The sequence below is a fragment of the Sorghum bicolor genome, chromosome 2, assembly GCF_000003195.3.
Source record: "Sorghum bicolor cultivar BTx623 chromosome 2, Sorghum_bicolor_NCBIv3, whole genome shotgun sequence".
Taxonomy (NCBI): domain Eukaryota; kingdom Viridiplantae; phylum Streptophyta; class Magnoliopsida; order Poales; family Poaceae; genus Sorghum; species Sorghum bicolor.
In genome coordinates, this window is record NC_012871.2 from 277,039 (window position 1) to 291,840 (window position 14,802).

Below are 14,802 nucleotides of genomic sequence, written 5' to 3' on the forward strand. Positions count from 1 at the left end.
TGAAGTGATATGATTGGCTAAAAATAGAGAAAGAATGAATTTGATTGGATAAAAAATATTTTATAGAAACTATCTATTGGGATCATAGTTTCTATATATAATGTCTATAAAAATTAAAACATATAAAAGCTATATATAGTTTCTAGCATTGGGAGTGTCCTAACTCTCTAAGATTGTTAGAATACTGTCTTAAGTTTGACCAATATTATAGAGAGAATTATAAAAAATTATGATATAAAATAAATATACTATGAAAATGTAATTAATAAAGAATCTAATAGTATTTAGTTGGTATAATAAATATTATTTATTTATCATATATTTTTTATTAAATTTAAGATGATTTGATTTTTCTACATTCTTAGAATATCTTATAATTTGGGGATGGCGGAGGTAATGGCATGGGGCGAGACTCGAGAGACCCTAGCTATAGCCAGCTGAAAATGGGAGCTACACGACGCGTGTATGCAGTATATCCAGCCAAAAGTAAAATTCAGACATTTTCGATCGTGGCTAGCTACCTCCAAAATGCTTGCATTGCATGGTCTCCTATTCCTTGTGTGTCATGTACGTCAGTTGCGCGTTCACATCATCAAGCTAAACTGCTACCAGAAATATTTCAACGACGTTGGAATATATGTGTACAATAGGGATCGATCGGTGTCATTGTCTTGCAGGACAGCCATGTAAAAGATATTCATTATTATGCTATACATCAACATATATGCGTGTGACGGAGAGGGATCCGCCGGCTAGATACTACTCTCGTCATATTCTCCATGAAGGAGTATATACTACTCTATGTCCGTTCAAATCTTCACTATTATAAAAATAATTTTGCAAAATAATATTCTTTTATTAATCGAGACGGTCATACAATCTAGTCATCTCATAAAGTGTTTAACAATTAATGTAAGCGATTAAAATTGCTCGTCTTGTAAAATCGGTTTAAAAAGGTGGTAAAAAAAATGCCTCCTAAATTAGATTTATGAAAACGAGCCTTTAAGAGGCTTGTCTCGGAAAATATACACGAGGGCAAGCAAAAGCTCATATCCAATTCACTTATCGTGCTTACATATAATCTGAAGTTAGGGTTCCAGCTCACTCTCCAACTCTCACTTCTCTCTCCCTCGGTCGCCCACCTGAGCATCAGCCAAATCCAGTAACCGCAAGTAGGTCTCTCAGACAGGTCAGATCCAACAAGCAGGCATGGAGCCCAATGGAGGACGGCTAGATCTCAACAATGGGCTGTTTTCCATCTCCTCCACCTCTATATCTAGCGACGGGAGGGCGAATCTCGATGCACGTGGTCTAGGTTCCGACGAACGGTTATGGCCATAGCGGTATATACACGGACAAAGCAACTGTCTCCATAGATCACCATTAATGGTGGCCTTCGATTGGAGGCGGTTGCAATCACTACTACCAAAAATCTTTTACGAGGCGTTTTGAAACAGGCCTTCGAGGCGGGCAGCATTTTCAATCGCCTTGGTTAATGGTAGGCATTAACCGAGGCGGTCATTTTTTAATAACCGAGGCGGTTGCTAGAAACCGCCTTGCAAAATCGATTAACCGAGGCGGACACGTTAAAATACCCGCCATGGTTAATAATGATTAACCGAGGCGGTCGTCTTAAGACAACCGCCTTGGTAAATCATTAACCGAGGCGGACATTGTAAAGAAACTGCCTCGGTAAATCAGCCCAGCACTCAGACGCACTCAGGCCCATGTCGGCGCCCCCTCCCCTCTCCCATCCCGTCGCCCCTACCTTCCCTTCCCCTCCCCTCCCAGCGATCCCTCCCCTCTCCCATCCCGTCGCCCCTACCTTCCCTTCCCCTCCCCTCCCAGCGATCCCTCCCCTCTCCCATCCCGTCGCCCCTACCTTCCCTTCTCCTCCCCTCTCCCAGCGACCCCTCCCCTCCCTTCTCTCCTGACGACTCGCGCGAGGAGGAGCCCTACGCGGCGGGCTAGAGCAGAGCCCCGACGAGGAGGACGACAGGAGCCTCGGTGAGTTCCTCTCCCCCGCATCCCCTTGTTTCCCCTCCCCTGGTTGCCAGGAGCCCGACGAGGAAGCCATCATGAGCCCCACTTGGTTGGTGTAGGGACAGCGAGTTCGGGGCATGGCGGCGGCGGCGCGAGGGCATGGCGGCGGCGACGCGAGGGCATGGCGAGGCGGAGACGCGAGGAGGAGGCTCTCCGCGGTGGTGCTCTGGTGGTGCGAGGAGGAGGCGCGAGGACTCCGGTGGTGCTCCGCGGCTCTCCTCTAGATCCACCGCGCGCGAGGAGGAGGCACGAGGACTCCGACGAGGAGACTGAGCGGCCACCACTAGATCCATCAAGTAGAAGGTCGGATCCGGCGATCTCGTGTGGTGGCGGGGCTCCTCGACGGCTGCAGTGCGCAGGTGCGCAGCGGCGGCGTGCAGGGACGGTGGAAGCGGCGCATAGATGGGCTTGGCGGGCCTGTGGTTGGGCTTGTCGAGCTTATCCACATTTTTTTTGTTTTTTCTATTCGATTTACCGTGGCGGGCAACAAACCGTCAGAGTAAATGTCGCATTTATCGTGACCTTTGTTCCGAGGCGGTTCGAAAAATCGTCTCGGTTAATGCCTTTTGCCCGCCGCAGTTAATGTTTTCTTCTTGAACTAAAATCGTCCACCTCCATTAAGCTTTATGCAGTAGTGGTTTGATCCTAACCGTGCTTAAATAAATATCCTATTATTACTTTATAAATGATGTAGCGTACGTATTTTACATATGCATTGGTATACTACGGTATGTCATTAGCGAAAAGGACATCTTACTTTATTTTCCCTTGACATAAAAAAAGTACTACTCCCTCTGTCCCAGTAAAAATGTCGTTGAAGCACTCGGTGCGCCTACCAAGACTGAAGGAAAATGACCATATTGCCCCTAGCATGTTCTTCTCTCTCCGGTCTCCACTCCTCGGTTCTCATCCAGACTGGAGGGGACAACGCAGACCGGCGCCGGGAAGAGAGGCTCCGACTCCAAGGGAAACAATAAAAGTTGTAGGCATGCAGCCTTTTCTTGTAGGCCTCAGGCTCTAAAACGACTTTTTCTTTGGGACAACGCCCAAACGCTACGACGACATTTTTATTGGGATAGAGGGAGTATGTACTAAGGACAACTTGTTATTTGTCAAAATTGGCACCGATCATCATCATCATCATATATATCAATTCAATCTGACAAACGGCCTGAAGCATACTTTGCTCCCTGCCGGTCCCCTTGCCTCTCTGGAATATTCACAGGCGTTCAAGTTGCAACCGATCACTACTAGCTACATACAACAGTAGGAAGATTCGAATACATTTTATTCTAGAATTTAGTACTCCAATTCCTATATAATAATATATACGGATTAAGATACTGTGGACGATAGCACTTCCTACCACATCATTCGTGTACTGTCATGTGAGCAGGTCTTCATTGTGACTACACTTCTTATTAAGTTTAAAATTACTGCACGCATGTCTCGTCATCTAAACAGTATAGCTATCTGCTCGATTATGCCTGGATTGGTAGAACTTAAAGTCTAAAAGGTGCATGGTTAATTGGTTCCAAGGCCATGTTTAATTTGGATAACTTTGATTTGTATTCGTGGTTTTTGCAGAGACTCGTCAAACAGGCCGTAGCTGGCATATATTCACACGATGTGTTTGGTGACTTATATTTATGACGATGAGAAGTTAGGGTACGTTTGGCACCGTGAACCGTTTTAGATTCTGAGGAGAATCGCTGGAATTGGAGGCAAATAGCACACCGGCGGGACATTTCTCCTCGGAACGCGGTTCGAAACGATTCGTGATGAGAACGTGAAACCGTGAAAATTAAGCTTGTTTCACTGTGATTCTAATTCTCCCTTTTCGTCATGTATGTCTTCTATAGTTAATCCTTTTTAAGGGCAACACAAGTTAAAATGACTTGTATTTAAGTTGTTCTTCGCTCACAAAAGATTGATTTTCAATAGCAAATTTTCATTTATATTTTTTGTACCCGTTTTAAAATCAGAATCCAACGTACAGCCAAATGGTCCAGTGATTCTGATTTACCATCCGAAACGTTTTCTATACGAGAATTTTGATTCCTATACAAACGCATCTTTAGTTTTACTGTCACGCAGATTTGATTTCAGGCGACACACGATTGTATTAAAAAGGCAGTTGTTAAGCAATAATAAGAAAGAGATTCTATCTGCACCCTATACCAGCAGCAGGGTCCTACACACAACAAGGGGATGGTGGTGAAAAGATGCATGCAATTTGCAAGGGATCTTCCTCCTCCCGTCAGCAAATTCAGATTATTAGAAATCTCTATCATCTATAATAATATATCTAGCAAAGCCAGCAGAAGCCCTCTCCACCATCAGTATATATAAAAAGTAAATAAAAAGTATTATTGTTGCTGCTATCATTGGATTGGATGGATGGATGGATGGATGCAGACCACACGTACAAATTAAATCCCAGCCCAACTTGCTTGGTCTGTTCCATTATTAGTTATTGATTCCGTAGCTCCTTTTACAAAAAAAAAAAGATATTTATTTAATTTATGAATAAATAACAGACATATAAATTGGAGGTGGGATCCTTAGTACTGATTCTTTGAATGTGAAAGAATCTTGTCGTCCATCCAACCGATCGATCCCCAAACATTTTGCTGGACATTCAATTCAATTTTGATTCAGATGGTGACCTCACGTTCACGTTATTGTACATGTGCCCAATTATTTGAAGGCTCACTGAATCCTCTTTACGTATTTCAGGAATCCTATGGACTATGGTTGATATGGTCTTCCTCTCATCCCCAAATATAATAATAGATTATAATTAAGTAGGCTGAATCACTACTACAAAAAATCTTTTGCGAGGCGTTTTAAAAAAGGCCATGGAGGCGGGCAAGATTTCCAACTGCCCTCGGTTAATACCTCGGATTAACCGAGACGGGCATTTTTATTAACCGAGGCGGTTACAAATAATCGCCTCGGTTAATCGATTTACGGAGGCGGGCAACCTAAAATGTCCGCCACGGTTAATACGGATTAACCGTGGCGGTTGTTATAACGCAAACGCCTCGGTTAATATATTAACCGAGACGGGCATACTATAAGGCCCGCCTCGGATAATACTGGCCCATCCACAGCCCAAACAACCCATCTCGGCCCAATAGCCTGCTCAATGTATATATACCGTCACTTTAGGGTTTCATTCCTCATCTCCTCAGCCTCCTCATCTTCACCAGACGCGTCGGCGCCTCCTCCCTCTCTTTCTCCTCCCCAACCACGGCGACCCCTCCTCCCTCTCCTTCTCCTCCCTCACCAGCGCTGACCCTCCTCGCTCTCCTTCTCCTCCCACGCCCAGCACCCCTCTCCCACCAAGGCAGCGCCCCTCCTCCCTCTCTCACCATGGAGGTGCCCCTGCTCCCTCTACCACCATGGCGGATCCGGGGGCGTGGTGGGCGGATCCGACTCCCTACGGCGTCGCTCCTCCACCCTCCCTCTCCCACATGGCGGCGTCCCTCCTCCCTCTCCCGCCATGGAGGCGCCCCTGCTCCCTCTCCCACCATGGCGGATCCGGGGGCGTGGTGGGCGGATCCGATGGCGTGGTGGCCGGATCCGGCTCCCTGCGGCGTCGCTCCCCTCCCTCCAGCGGCTCCGGATCTGGCGGGTTCGAGGCCAGCGGCTGCGGATCCAGCCTCCTCCCCTCCCTCCACGGCTCCATCGCAGGCAGCGGCAACGGCGGTTTCGGCTTATTGACGGGCTCGATGGGCCCATGGATGGGCTCAGCGGGCTTATCCATGGGTTTTTTATTTTTTTATTTTTTTATTTGATTTACCGAGGCGGGCATCAAACCGCCTCAGAAAATGTCCCATTTACCGTGACCTTATGTCCGAGGCGGTTACGATGCCCGCCTCGGTAAATCCATTTTGCCCGCCACGAATAATATTTTATGTAGTAGTGAATGCTAAGATAAAAAAAGAGAAAGAGGAGAAACAAACTGTTACATACATGATCTACTTGTCTTTCAAACAAGATTTCTTCCTCACGAATGAAATTCCTCAGTTAATATATTATCTAAATTAAATCAGTTACAGCTTGCTCTTTCCTCCCGTTTCTCTTCCAGCATGGCTACAGCTTCCTGATTATACTCGCTGGTAGAGGACAGACACGACACGAGAGACAATTAAGGACATCGCTGTGTCTGCTTGGGTGACCAAAGATTCTGCTGGTTCGGGCCCACAGCGCAGCAGAATCTCCATCTCTCATCCTCAAGTGAGACCTTTACCACGTATAAAAACTTTTTCATCATCGCATTGAATCTTTGAAACATGTATAAAGCATTAAATATAGATAAAAATAAAAACTAATTATACAATTTGGTTGTAAATTTCAAAACGAATATTTTAAATCTAATTAGTCTATAATTAGCTATAACTGATACAACAACTCTACATGTGCTAATGATAAATTAATTAGGCTTAATAAATTTATCTCATAGTTTCCTAACAAGTTGTGTAATTTATTTTTTTATTAATCTATATTTAGTATTTCAAATATGTGTTGACATATTTAACATGACATCCAAATTTTTTTGGTCTTGGGACTAATGAGGTGGGACCGTGGGAGCATGGAGGACCACGAACGAGACTGACAATGGGATCCCGTGATGCAATTCTGATCCGTCGGCAAAATGCATCTCCTAAGACTGTCTATAACAATGGTCACCCAAAATACAAGACCTATTTGTCCTTTGGGTAGCGCTACAGGTAAAAGGTTCCATACCTATTTTTAGTCTTCTCCAACAACAAGACCTAAAAGACAACACTCTCTGCAAATGGGTCTCGAAGAGAGAGGATACCCAAATTTAGGTTATGCCTCTCCTGATACTTAAAATGGGTCTTCTGTATGAGGGTACTCTGTTGGAGGCTATAGGTATTGTGTTGGAAACCTATTTTGGGTTTGGGTTCCCAAATGGCTCTTCTATTGGAGATAGCCTAAAGACGATTCATGCACCAAAAGAGGCCCAGGGAGCGTGGCCACGTCGCCCCCAATTCTCGGCCGTCCGATCGGCCGGCTGGACGGCTCAGATCGAGCCATTCTCTACTATTTTGCAAAAAAATCCTCGTGCTTTGTTGAAATATAACCCGCCGTCCAGCACACTCTTTCAGTTTTTTATTCAAAATAGTCCTCGAACTTTACTGAAATCAAATATCAGTCTATATTCGCACAGTATCTCAGCTTGCTGGGCCTAAGTGGGCCGAATACGGTCCTATGCTATTTTTATTTTTCAATTAATTTTTAATATTTTCTTTTCAAAATAGAGATCTCCAAAAATTCATAAAAAATTATAGAAAAATCATAAAAAACCAAACTAGTTTTATTGAGTTTCTTATGACTAGATCTATGCATTTAACTTAAAATATCATATGGTTTAGTGCATTTTATTTGATAGATATTGTTGATGCAAAACTGATCTGCAAACACAAAGGGCTAATACCCGATTCAAACGTTAAGGCGTGCCAGCCGATTTGACCTTGCTATCGGCAAAGGTGATAACTCGAATACTTTAGTCCTGACAACAGCGATGCGCCCGGATGTCACGGCTAAGAGGTACTCACGCGGAACTTGAGAACACGCCGAGCTTAAGTCGACGAATTCCTAAGAACTCGTAACAAAAGGAAAAAGTATGACGAAATCGTCGAAAAGTAAATGCTGGAATATGAGTAAAAACGTGTGTTTGATTGATTTCTTGATTCATTATTACAAGGCCCTAGGGTCTATATTTATACCCTGCTCAAAGAGCTACAACCAGACACGATTAGAATTCGAATTCCAAATTACACGGAATCCGTATACAAAACGATGCAAATAATTAAGGAAATAACAAAACTATCCCTCGTGACAAACCGAAACTCCTCCACATAACGACCGGCAGCTTCCAGACTCCTCCTTTGCATCATCGGCAGATCCTTTACCATAGTCATCGGCATACTTTCTTATCTAGCCATCGGCACCATATTACTGCCTGTGGACTTAGTCACATTCAACTTCTCCCTCATCGGCAACCATCCTCATCGGCAACCCGCTTTGTAAACATCGTACTGCCACCTTATCCTGCCATCCTAGACACGTGCCCAAAAACGGTGTCAACACATGCCCCCTAGTTTCGGAGTATAAAACTATTAATGCTCCGAAATTCTCTGCAGTAATGATGCCTTCTCCCGCAATTAATGCTCCTAATCTGGTAACCGACAACCTCAATCTGGACAACTCTGATCCTAATCCTCCGCAGATTCCTCGAAATCCCCAACTTCCTAAACGGGCATTTTTCTCAGTCGTACATCGGCAACAATACCGTTACAAAGATCTGCCGATGTTCTGACCAGGATATTCGCAAAAACGGTTACTTCCCCTCTATCCGCCCATCGGCAATATGACCGTTATAGAATATCGCCGATGGACCGACCAGGAGATCTCGCACAGTAAAATATCTTCAGATAATGACCGCTTCCCGTCAAATCACCTGCACAATCCCTGGATTACCGTGCGAACAGTTACCATATCCACCTGAGTACCATCGGATTTCTCGGATGCGGCAAAGAGATAAGTCGGATTTGCCCTTGCCCATCTTGTCCTATAAATAGTTCCTTCTTGGGTACTCCTTCCCCATCACACCATTCTACTACCCAACTTTACTTCTCCAGCGGCGGCGCCACCAAAAACTCCTAAGGTCTCCGACAAGTACCCCTCTTCATCAACTCCGGCGCCTTCACACGCTTCCTTCGCAGCAAGATGGCCGTCGGGTTCGTCGTCCCTGAGGTCAAATCTCCACCCCGTCTCCTGTATTTTTCTTCATATCCCTGTTCACTCGCAATTCATTTTACTGAACATATTCCTTTTCTTTCCTCTTTGTATTTCTTTTTACGCCCAAAATCACTAGGAATTGTCCAACAAAATTGTCATCCCCACCGATCAACCACACCTTCAATGCCTCGGCCCTCTAGGGGACCCAGATCCAACTGACCTTATCAACGCAGAAACCAACAGGATCCCCTTCAGAGCCGAAAATTTTTCCTTAGATCTGTGGAAGGACACCTTCCGCTCTTGGCCCAGCCCAACTGTAGGGTGGAAAGACTGGTTCTTGAGGGTCAGCAACTCTAATGAAGTTCAGTGGGGTGAAAGGAATCTAGCCCAATGCATTAGATTGTCCATTACCGATATGCATAGGAACGAGTCACTGCTGATAGCTGCATCCTACTTTTGGTCAGACACTCTCAATGCTTTTGCCTTTGGCCACGGCCCTGCTTCTCCTACTCTTGCCGATGTAGCCATGCTTACTGGTCTAGATATATCTTCTGCCGATAGCACCCACTTTTTTGATACTGCCCCTAGTGCCAAAGTGGAGACTCGCGCTATCGGCGGTTGGTCGGGATACATTCAGAAGTACCGTGGGAAAGGATCTGTCACCATAAAGGAACAAACCACCTTTCTGAACATGTGGCTGGACAAGTTTGTATTCTGTGGTCGATCGGCAGGACCGACTTCTGTCTACCTATCGGCAGCAGAAAGACTGGCTAACGGTGGCCGATTCCCTCTCGGCCGATACTTGCTTGGCGCTGCTTACCACCTTCTCCATCAAGTAGCCCAGAAACTTCTGCTCGGCCAATCCATTGGCAAATTGGGAGGCCCCTGGTGGTTTGTCAACATGTGGCTCAATCTGCATCTGCACAAGCGTCTCAACTTCAACCTGTTCACACAGCGTTTCCCAAGAGATATAGCTGAAAACCATGTATTAGGTGAAGAGGAATCGGCAACACGCACCCCCTTGAACTTTGGTGAAGCTGTCATAGTTCTGCCTGGTTCAGGGGGTCATCCAGATCAGATCGGTCGATTCTTCCAGACTCTGTATGAGGGTTTGACCAGAGACGAACGACCATGGTTGGCTTATGATGACCCAGATAGCATGCTCCCTCTGACCTTCAATCCGTTTGATGAAGCTCTCGACAGGGACAATGAGGTGATGATGGCAATTGTGACTCCCAGAATCATTCCAGTGAATTTCTTTGGTAGCACAAAAACCTCCCCTCAAACTTACGAATTTTACAATCCATCGGCATTAGCTCGCCAGTTAGCTTTCGGCCAGTTGCCGATTGCACTTCCTTATGCCGATGTGATAAAACCCAGAGAAACTATCAACAACCTTCTTGAGTGGACTCGAGCAGCCCAACTACCACCAAACGCCGATATAGATGTAAATCTGTCAGAATGGGTTCCGGCTGCCTTTATCACTCAGGCATACAAGTTATGGTGGGCAGAATGGAAAGAGCATCTATTCTGCAGATCGGCACTTTCATACCGCGGCATGATCGACTCCGAATACGAAGTTCCCGATGACACTGTAAGTAACTCAAACCAACGTTTCATTTTCTCAATATTACCCCCATCGGCAGCTCACCCTTGTATTCCTTTTGCAGGTTGACAATATTCCTCCATTGGTTAGCAGGAGTGGCAGGCCGATCGACTTGTTTCCATCAGGCCCGATTTCCTCAATCGGCCACAATGCTCCCACTCTAGCTTCCATCGTGCATCGGGGTGTACGCCTCAGGAAAGTCACCACCAGAAGAACTCAGACATCACCAACGGTTGCTGCTCCCACTCTTGCGCGGGCTTTCAAGGCAATTTGTCAAATCTTTTCCTTTATGCTGACTATCTTTATATCGGCTATATTTATGCTTATAAACTCTTGTTCATTATTGCAGCAAACCGGCGCATCGGCGAAAGCCAGGTGTGAGAGTACCGATGCCCCCCAGTCTAGCCAACCCAAGAGAAAGGGCACCACGGGTGCTAAGACTGGAACAAAGCGCCAGAAGGTAGCAACTCCCCCTCCTCCTCCGGTATCTCCAATTCCGGTGGAGTCTTCTCCTTCTTCTCCAGAAGCCCAGCCACAGCAAGCACCATCTCCCCCACCTATGCAGGAAGCACCACAGATAGAAGAACCCCAACAGGAAGGATCTCAAACAGAAGATACATCAGCTGACACGGGTGAACAAACAACTGGCCCGGTGGGTCCAGTTATACCATCGGCAGTTCTCCCGATTCAGACAACCGTTGTCCCTCCTCCAGGTAACATACTTTAACAATATCGCTACCGATGAACTTATTCTTATTTAGTCTCATAACTCCTTTTGTCTTCTTTCAGTTGATATCGTTCCATCGGCAATCTCAGCCGATCAACCTGTAGCTCCATCGGCATCTTTGGCCGATCAGCCTGCAGCTCCGTCAGCACTTCTCAGTCAAAGACAGGAGATCGCCTTGAAGCAAGTAAGTCACCGTTTACCGTTAGCACCATTTGCCGATTCTCTAAGTATGAGCTAATTTTACTTTCCCTCCCAGGAACAAGATTCTCCCGATAGCCTGTTCTCCTTCGCCATCGATTTCTCTGAAGAAGAAGAAGGTGAAGAAGCAAGCACTTCTCAGACGGTCGGCATCACATCGGCAGAGGTTAGGGTCAGGCTGGAAGAATTGTCAGCTCTCCTTCACCAGGACACAGCGCAATTGGTTGATGATTCCGACCCTACCAAGACCCTGTTCAGAACTCTCAGAGGCCAATCCCAGCCGATGTTGAAGAAATCCTGTTCCAAGCCGCTCATCTGGAGAGTCGCCAGCTGCAGTACCAAAGAGCTTCTCGGCGGCTTGCCGATAGAGCCGCTCAGACTCAACTCTCCGATGAAATGAGGAAAGAGAAGCTTTTGACCGATGAGAAGCACAAGAACATCGGTATCCTGAGATCTTCTGGAGACGCGCTGAAGCAGAAGATATCCGATCTATCGGCAAGAAAAGAGTCCCTGTTGGCGGAGCTCAAGGAAGTAGAGAACGCTCTGTCCCAAGCCCAACAGGAAGAGAGCCAATTGCCAGAGACCATCAGGCTTCTTGAGCGCGAGCGGAATGCTCATGGTCGCAAAGCACTCCAACTGAAGAAGAAGCTGAAGCCGATAGAAGGTTCTGCCGATGATGACATCAAGGAGATAGAAGCAGCCAACCAAATTCGGCTACGTGCTATATCGGCAATCTAGACGCTGCTTAACACATAGAGTTTCCATCGGCATTGTATCTGCGCTTTCTTGCTTCCTCAGCTTTTAGTCTAGCCGATAGGACTGTTATCGGCGCCTAAACTTTTGACACACCAAGTCTTGTCCCCAAGCATTTGGATCCAGCCGATAGGAGTGTTATCGGCACCTAAACTTCTATGCATCGACCCATATACTGGGGTAGTACTTCTTTAAATATTTGCCGTTTAATGCTCTGGGAAATTCAATTCCTTCGAGGGTTTCTAGAATGTAGGCATTACCAGGGGCCGATCGACTTATCCGATAAGGACCTTCCCAATTAGGAGACCACTTTCCAAACTTCGAACTTTTGGTCCCAATTGGTAAAATTAATTTCCATACCAAATCCCCATCGGCAAACTCTTTAGTCTTCACTTTCTTATCATACCATCTAGCAACTCTCTTCTTATTTTCTTCTATACTCATTAAAGCTTTTAACCGATGCCCTGCTAGATCGTCCAATTCATCGGTCATCAAAGTGGCATAACCATCGGAAGTTAATTGATCTTGAAAAGATAATCGCCTAGATCCAGCCTTAATTTCCCAAGGCAACACTGCATCATGTCCATACACCAATTGATAGGGTGATACCTTGGTCGATCCATGACAAGCCATCCGATAAGACCACAATGCTTCATTTAATAATGTATGCCACCGCTTAGGATTTTCTTCAATCTTTCGTTTAATAAGCTTGATAATTCCTTTGTTAGACGCTTCGGCCTGCCCATTGGCTTGAGCATAATAAGGAGAAGAATTCAACACTTTAATTCCCATACCGATTGCGAATTCATCGAACTCCCCCGATGTGAACATGGTGCCCTGATCGGTAGTAATCGTTTGGGGAATCCCGAATCGGTAAATAATATGCTCCTTCACAAAATCAATCATATTGGCCGATGTGACTTTCTTCAAAGGAATAGCTTCAACCCACTTAGTGAAATAGTCAGTGGCAACTAGAATGAACTTATGCCCTTTGCTAGATGGTGGATAAATCTGGCCGATCAGATCGATGGCCCATCCCCGGAACGGCCAAGGCTTTATTATAGGATTTATAGCCGATGCGGGTTCTCTCTGGATATTACCAAACTTTTGACAACCTTGACATCCTTGAAATATTTAAAACAATCTTCAAGTATGGTCGGCCAAAAATATCCATTCCTTCGAATCATCCACTTCATCTTAAAAGCTGACTGATGCGCTCCACACACTCCTTCATGGATTTCCCCCATCAAACCTCTAGCTTCATCATCACCCAAGCATCGGAGAAGAATTCCGTCGATAGTTCGATAATACAATTCATTTTCAAGGAGCACATACTTGGTTGCTTGAAATCGAACCCGTCTTTCAACTTTTTTGGATGGATCTGTTAGATAATCAATAATTTCTTTCCTCCAATCACCGGCACCGACTGCCGATGTCGCATTAATCATTGGCTGATATCCCGAGGCATGCTGAGCTAACCGATTAGCGTCTTCATTATGCAATCGGGGAACATGCTCCAATCGGAAATCCTTGAATTCCTTTAACAGTTGCATACTTCTCTCGAAATAAGTTATGAGAACTTCACTTCGGCATTCATAGCTTTCGGCCAATTGATTTATAACCAACATAGAATCCCCGAATATTTCAACAGCATCAGCACGAACTTCTCTTAACAACTCCAATCCCTTGATCAGTGCTTGATACTCAGCCTGATTATTTGTTGATGTGGCAACAATCGGCAAGGAAAACTCATACTTCCTCCCCTTAGGGGAAACTAATACAATGCCGATTCCTGCCCCCCGGTCACAGGTAGATCCATCAAAGAAGAGCGTCCAGGGTACAATTTCCAAGGTTTCCACTAGACCGCAATGCTGAGTCACAAAGTCGGCCATAATCTGCCCTTTGACTGCCTTAGCCGATTCGTAACGCAAATCGAACTCCGACAGCGCTAAAATCCATTTACCGATCCTACCACTCATAATCGGCATAGATAGCATGTATCGGACCACGTCATCTTTGCAAACAACAGTGCATTCGGCCGATAACAGGTAATGTCTCAGCTTGATACATGAAAAATATAAGCATAAGCATAATTTCTCAATGGCCGAATACCTGGTTTCAGCATCAATCAACCTCCTACTCAAATAATAAATTACCCTTTCTTTCCCTTCAAATTCTTGAACTAAAGCTGAACTGATAACCGATCCATCGGTAGATAAATACAATCTGAAGGGCTTCCCTTGTTGAGGTGGAACTAGAACTGGAGGATTTACTAGATACTTCTTGATTTCATCCAGAGCCAACTGCTGTTCTTCTCCCCAAATAAACTCTTGATCGGCTTTCAATTTAAGAAGAGGACTGAAAGCACGAATCCTACCAGACAAATTCGATATAAATATCCTGATAAAATTTACCTTGCCGATCAAGGATTGGAGCTCGGTTTTGTTGGTAGGGGCCACTATTTTATTGATGGCATCAATAGATCTTCGACTAATTTCAATACCCCTCTGATGTACCATGAAACCAAGAAACTGCCCTGCCGATACACCAAATGCACACTTGTTGGGATTCATCTTCAATCCATGCTTCCTTGTGCACTCTAACACTTTTTGTAAATCGGCAAGATGCTTTGAGAAATCTCCAGACTTAACCACCACATCATCAATATAAATCTCCACGAGCTTGCCGATGAACTCAT